At 46.4% G+C, this 7,500-nt stretch overlaps 1 pseudogene; it reads right to left on the bottom strand.

Moving 5' to 3' along the window:
- The window catches only part of LOC147097183 (uncharacterized), a 34,339-nt pseudogene that overhangs the window by 506 nt on the left and 26,333 nt on the right, over window positions 1-7,500 (bottom strand).

The raw sequence follows: 7,500 nt of genomic DNA, 5'->3' as shown, positions 1-7,500 counted from the left end.
AGAGCAGTGAGCAGGATGGTGGAGAAGGCCAGCAAGGAATTCCCCGATGCGCGGATTGTGATCTCCACTCTACCGCCCAGCGAGGACACCCTAGCCTATGTAATCCACAACACCAACAGGGAGATCGACATGGGATGTGCTGCCCTCCCCAACGTCCACCTGGCCCACCACCCAAACATCAACACAGGGGACCTCTATGACGGATTACATCTACTCAAACAGCGGGTGTGGATCTTCGCAAAAAACCTCATAAACACTGCCAAAGGACGCACCCCTCCCACCCACTCTACCATCGGGAGCCCTAACCCAAACAGAACCACCACTGTCCCCCACCCCCCTATACAAAACCAGCAACAGAACCGTGCTATTGTACCTGACCCCAGACCCCCCTTTAGACCACAGGCGACTGTAAACCAAGAACTGAGAAAGATCATGACGATGATAAGCACCCTGATGGAAAACAGGACAGGAATGTACTAAATTATTATTATTGTTATATTACTATTATTAGGTAGCAGTATGTGCATGCCTTATGGAATTTATACTAAATTGTCATTTAGCATTGTACATCTATAGAAACTAGTGTTTTCACACCCGTCCCACAAAATAGGTCCATTTTACTTTGTTTTTGAACTATATAGATGCGTTCTTTCCACATAAGCTGCTGGAATATCCAGGGTCTCCGCTCCTCAACTTTTGGGCTGAAGAGTACAGACCCTGAATTCCTAAAATCTATAAAAGACATTGATATAATTGTGTTAACAGAAACATGGGCCTAGAAATTCACTATGGCCCCGCCAGCTGGCTAGCGCCCAAAAGTTAGCGCTGGGCGGGAAGCCTATAGCGATCGTCAGATATTCATTGTTAGCGCCCCAATTCGGAACCGGGCGCCATACCAGGGTGTGCCCGCCTCCGCTTGGGGCGCTGACACTGAATATCAGCGCTCTTGGCGCCGCTGCGCCAGCCGCTGCGGAGCGGCAGGCTGCGGTACTGCAGGCCTCCTCCTTCTCTTAAGGGGGAGCTGCCTGCAACGGGGAGATCGCCGCTGGATAGTGCCGGCAAATGAGCCCGGCACCACGGAGAAGTGCCGGGCTCGCGGAAAGCAGCCGGCAATGCCGCGGGGGGGGGGGGGTGGTGGAGGAGGCCGGGGAAGGAGGTGCGGGCAGGCGGCCGCCGAAAAAGCGGCCGGCCGCCCCTTCCGCTTTAAAGCGCCCCACTAAGGCAGCAGGACGGCCCCGTTTTCTGGTCGCTGTTTGCGGCCGCTTCGGAGGAGGCGGCTGCTACTAAATATGGGGATCGGGCCGGTTTCGGGGCGGAACCGGGGCACTGCACACACCGATGACGTCATCGGTGCCGGCGCAGCGCTAACGGCTACCGCCGCCAATACCACTGCGCTGAATATCTGCGCAAACTCATTTCTGGCGCAAAATCACTCTTTAGGCGTTAACTGGGCGCAAAGCTGGCAGCGCCTTAATGAATTTCTAGGCCATGGTGTCAAAAGGACATGCCCACCCACTGTCCTCCAATGTACCATGAAATCATTGTGCCCTCAGTAAAGAACACTAAGATACGCAAGGGCAGAACCTCCGGGGGAATCTTGGTGTGGTATAAAGGAGAATTGGACAAACACATCTCACCGGTAAAACAGGGGAAATCACATGTATGGCTAAAATTAGATAAAAATATAGGAATAGCTAAAAAAGATGTCTACTTATGTGCGATCTACATACCTCCAATAGAATCGCCATATTTTGAAGAGGAGTTATTTGAAACTCTCCACATGGAAATCAGCCATTTCCAGGCCCAAGGAAAGGTGCTACTATGTGGGGACCTAAATGCAAGGACCGGATGTGAACATGACTTCATAGACCCACAGGGCAACAACCATGTGTTTGGCCAGACCCCTTTATATGTCACACCAGCCATCACAAATCAGAACAACCTTGACTGTGAAATAAATAAAAGCGGCAGGGAGGTAGTGCAACTCTGCCGAGCCTTAGGCCTGTACATAGTTAACGGTAGGTTCAGAGGGGACTCCTTAGGGAGACTCACATATTCCTCAACTCTTGGGTCTAGTGTGGTGGATTATACAATCACTGACATGGACCCCTGCGATATCAACGCATTCACTGTCAGGCAGCAATCCCCCCTCTCAGACCATAACCAAATAAATGTGTACCTTAAACTTTCTGCCCAAACTACAGACACAAAAAAGGAACCCAGTAAGCTCCATAAACTAAACCAGACATACAGATGGGCCCCAGACAGTGGAGATAAATTCATCACAGCACTAAATTCACCTGATCTCACAAGTAAAATGTCAAAATTTAAAGAAAATCTATATGAGATCACCAGAGATGGTGTAAACATGGCCATAGATGATATAAATATGATCTTCCATGAGGCAGCTGTAAAAGCCGACCTTGTGAAACAGAAGAGGAAACGTTACAAAAGACAAAAAAATGAGAAATGGTTTGATCACGAATGCAAAAATGCCAGAAAAGACCTGAGAAAAATATCAAACCAAAAGCATCGCCAACCAAACAACCCAGACCTGCGTATTAGATACAATGAGACCCTCAAAAGATATAAACACACCATTAGGAACAAAACACAAAATTATACCCACAAAAGACTTGAAGAAATTGAAAACTCCATTAATCAAAATCAATTCTGGGAAATGTGGAATAACCTGAGTACAACACAATTGCAAGCATTACCAATCCAAGATGGTGACATCTGGAGAACACATTTTGAAAACCTCTACAAAGACATCCCAGTAAACGAAACAAACTCAAGTCAACATCATGTCACAGAAAAACTCCACACATTAGAAGCAACAATTAAAGACAACCAAAACCCTCTGGACTCCCCAATCACTTGGAAAGAACTGGCCACAAAAACAAAATCTCTCCACCTAAAGAAAGCCTGTGGTCCAGACAACATCAAAAATGAAATGCTCAAGTTCAGCACTATGGAGATGCAGGGTGCTGTACTCAAGTTATTCAACATCATATTACGTTCAGGCTGTTTTCCCGATATCTGGTGCCAAGGACTCATCTCTCCCATATATAAAAGTGGAAACAAATCAGACCCAAATAACCACCGTGGCATCTGTGTCAACAGTTGTCTAGGGAAGTTATTCTGCAGTATTCTAAATAGTAGATTACTGGATTTTCTTAACAAACATAATATCCTTAGAAAAAATCAAATAGGCTTTCTTCCAAATCACCGCACCACCGACCATATCTATACCCTTCACACTCTCATTGAAAAACACATACACCAAACAAAAAATGGGAAAATATTCGCTTGTTTCATTGACTTCAAGAAAGCTTTTGACTCTATTTGGCACGAAGGGCTCTATTACAAACTTCTTCAGTGTGGAAAAGGGGGCAAAGTCTATGACCTTATTAAATCGATGTATCTGAAAAATAAATGCGGTGTCAAAATTGGAGACAAATGCACCGGTTTCTTCACCCAGAGAAGAGGCGTCCGGCAGGGTTGCAATTTGAGCCCGACCCTGTTCAACATATACATAAATGAGTTAGCAGACATGCTGGAGCAAAGCGAGTCACCGGGTCTCTGTCTCCTGGATGGGGAAGTGAAATCCCTGTTCTATGCGGACGACCTGGTTCTGCTGTCTCCCACAGAACAGGGATTACAGCAAAATTTAGATCTACTCGACAAATACTGCCAAAATTGGGCCCTGACAGTAAATCTAAAGAAAACCAACATCATGATTTTTCAAAAAAGGCCCAGATGTCAGGAAAACAAATACCAGTTTACTCTCAGTGATACCATCATAGGACACACTATGAGCTACACTTACCTTGGTCTAACCATTACAGCATCAGGGAGCTTCAACATAGCAGTGAATGCACTAAAAGAAAAAGCCCGAAGAGCCCTATATGCAATAAAAAGAAAATTCTACAACATCCAAATTCCAATCAAAATCTGGCTCAAAATATTTGATAGTATAATCCTGCCCATTGCGCTGTATGGTAGTGAAGTATGGGGCCCACTCAATCACCATAGCTACACTAAATGGGAAAAACACACAATAGAAGCCCTACATGCAGAATTTTGCCGAAGCATTCTTCGCACCCAAAGGAAAACACCAACAAATGCATGTAGAGCCGAACTAGGCAGATACCCACTGATAATAAACATCCAAAAACGAGCACTAAACTTTCTAAATCACCTCAAATCTAGTTCCCCAGACACCCTTCATTTTAAAGCCCTCCAGACCCAAGAGCTGAACCCAGAAATGAGTCCCCTGAGTCAGTTGTTACTGAAACTAAGTACTCCTACCCAGCCGGACCCTGACCAGTCCCAGACCAACACTGCTCTCCAAACACCAATCCGAGTGAACCAAATCATTAAACAATGCAAAGAAACCTACCTGGAACATTGGAACAAAATAACCAAAAGCCAAAGCAGATTAGAATGCTACTGGGCCCTAAAAAGAGAATATAAACTGGCAGACTATCTCTCGACCATCAGAGACACAAAACAGAGACAGACCCTCACCAGATACAGACTAAGCGACCACCAACTGGCAATTGAAAAAGGAAGATACAAGAAATCCTGGCAACCTAAAGAAAATAGAATATGTGATCACTGTCGGGCCGGCGAGGTTGAGACAGAGGTGCACTTCCTCCTAAAATGCGAAAAATTCAACAAAACAAGAAACATATATTTTGACAAGCTCAGCCTTACAACCCCAGATTTCAAAGAATTGGATGACCTGTCAAAATTAAGAATAGTCCTGGGGGAAGGAGACAGACCATATCTTGGTGCCCAATATGTAACAACATGTCACAACCTGAGGAACAGTGAGTGACTAACGAGCACACCCATAGCATATATACGCTAAAAATGTTTAAATCAATACCGAATGTACCCAACGACTGTTTAAATTAATACTGAATGTACCCAACGAGGGTCAACGACTGTTTAAATTAATACTGTCTGTACCCAATGAAGGTCAAAATTGTTTGACACCTACAGAATGTTGGAAACCTGTACTTTTTGTTATGTAAGCTTTGGCAATATGGTTCCCTGTAAACTTTCATGCCAATAAAGCATTTGAATTTGAATTTGAATTTGAATTTGAATTTGAATTTGATTTGAGAGAGAGACAGAGCAAGACAGACAGAGAGAGACAGAGAGAGACATTTGAATTGAATTGAATTGAATTGAAAATTGATAGAGAGAGAGAAAGAGACAGAGAGAGAGAGAGAGAGAGAGACAGGGAGAGAGACAGAGAGCGAGAGAGAGACAGAGAGAGAGACAGAGAGAGAGAGAGACAGAGAGAGACCGAGAGAGAGAGAGACAGAGAGTGAGAGACAGAGAGAGACCGAGAGAGAGAGAGACAGAACGAGAGAGAGAGAGATAGAGAAACCTGCCCTAGGAGTGTTTGATGGGACAGTGTAGAGGAAGCTTTACTCTGTATCTAACCCCGTGCTGTACCTGCCGTGGGAGTGATTGATGGGACAGTGTAGAGGGAGCTTTACTCTGTATCTAACCCCGTGCTGTACCTGCCCTGGGAGTGATTGATGGGACAGTGTAGAGGGAGCTTTACTCTGTATCGAACCCGTGCTGTACCTGCCCTGGGAGTGTTTGATGGGACAGTGTAGAGGGAGCTTTACTCTGTATCTAATCCGTGCTGTACCTGCCCTGGGAGTGTTTGATGGGACCGTGTAGAGTGAGCTTTACTCTGTATCTAACACGTGCTGTACCTGCCCTGGGAGTGTTTGATGGGACAGTGTAGAGGGAGCTTTACTCTGTATCTAACCCCGTGCTGTACCTGCCCTGGGAGTGTTTGATGGGACAGTGTAGAGGGAGCTTTACTCTGTATCTAACCCCGTGCTGTACCTGCCCTGGGAGTGTTTGATGGGGACAGTGTAGAGGGAGCTTTACTCTGTATCTAACCCCGTGCTGTACCTGCCCTGGGAGTGTTTGATGGGGACAGCGTAGAGGGAGCTTTACTCTGTATCTAACCCATGCTGTACCTGCCCTGGGAGTGTTTGATGGGAAAGTGCAGAGGGAGCTTTACTCTGTATCTAACCTGTGCTGTACCTGCCCTGGGAGTGTTTGATGGGACAGTGTAGAGGGAGCTTTACTCTGTATCTAACCCCGTGCTGTACCTGCCCTGGGAGTGTTTGATGGGGACAGTGTAGAGGGAGCTTTAGTCTGTATCTAACCCGTGCTGTACCTGTCCTGGGAGTGTTTGATGGGGACAGTGCAGAGGGAGCTTTACTCTGTATCTAACCCGTGCTGTACCTGCCCTGGGAGTGTTTGATGGGACAGTGTAGAGGTAGCTTTACTCTGTATCTAACCCGTGCTGTACCTGCGCTGGGAGTGTTTGATGGGACAGTGTAGAGGGAGCTTTACTCTGTATCTAACCTGTGCTGTACCTGCCCTGGGAGTGTTTGATGGGACAGTGTAGAGGGAGCTTTACTCTCTATCTAACCTCGTGCAGTACCTGCCCTGGGAGTGTTTGATGGGACAGTGTAGAGGGAGCTTTACTCTGTATCTAACCCGTGCTGTACCTGTCCTGGGAGTGTTTGATGGGGACAGTGTAGAGGGAGCTTTAGTCTGTATCTAACCCGTGCTGTACCTGTCCTGGGAGTGTTTGATGGGGACAGTGTAGAGGGAGCTTTACTCTGTATCTAACCTGTGCTGTACCTGCCCTGGGAGTGTTTGATGGGATAGTGTAGAGGGAGCTTTACTCTGTATCTAACTCGTGCTGTACCTGTCCTGGGAGTGTTTGATGGGACAGTGTAGAGGGAGTTTTACTCTGTATCTAACCCGTGCTGTACCTGCCCTGGGAGTGTTTGATGGGACAGTGTAGAGGGAGCTTTACTCTGTATCTAACCCCGTGCCGTACCTGCCCTGGGAGTGTTTGATGGGACAGTGTAGAGGGAGCTTTACTCTGTATCTAACCCGGGCTGTACATGCCCTGGGAGTGTTTGATGGGGACAGTGTAGAGGGAGCTTTACTCTGTATCTAACCCCGTGCCGTACCTGCCCTGGGAGTGTTTGATGGGACAGTGTAGAGGGAGCTTTACTCTGTATCTAACCCCGTGCTGTACCTGCCCTGGGAGTGTTTGATGGGACAGTGTAGAGGGAGCTTTACTCTGTATCTAACCCGTGCTGTACCTGCCCTGGGAGTATTTGATGGGACAGTGTAGAGGGAGCTTTACTCTGTATCTAATCCGTGTTGAACGACCTGGCTCTAATTTTAAAGTTCTGCCCCCCTTCTTCTGGACTCCACCCACCAGAGGAAATAATTTCTTGCTATCTACCCTATCAAGTTCTTTATTCATCTTAAGCACAACAATTAGATCACCCCTTAACGTTCTATATTCAAAAGAAGTTAATTTTTCCAAAAGTACAGTAACCTATATGTGATGAAATATTCCATTCATCACTGCCTGTGACTGTGGTTGGTTTCAGTTTCATTTCTCTTACCTCTGTTCCGTTTCCTCACCAT

The sequence above is a fragment of the Somniosus microcephalus genome, chromosome 33 (genome assembly GCF_052327205.1).
Source record: "Somniosus microcephalus isolate GS21.2 chromosome 33, FLI_Smic_1.0, whole genome shotgun sequence".
In the NCBI taxonomy this organism is placed as follows: domain Eukaryota; kingdom Metazoa; phylum Chordata; class Chondrichthyes; order Squaliformes; family Somniosidae; genus Somniosus; species Somniosus microcephalus.
The sequence above is the reverse complement of the archived record's forward strand: the minus strand, read 5'-3'. Positions and strand labels throughout refer to the sequence as shown.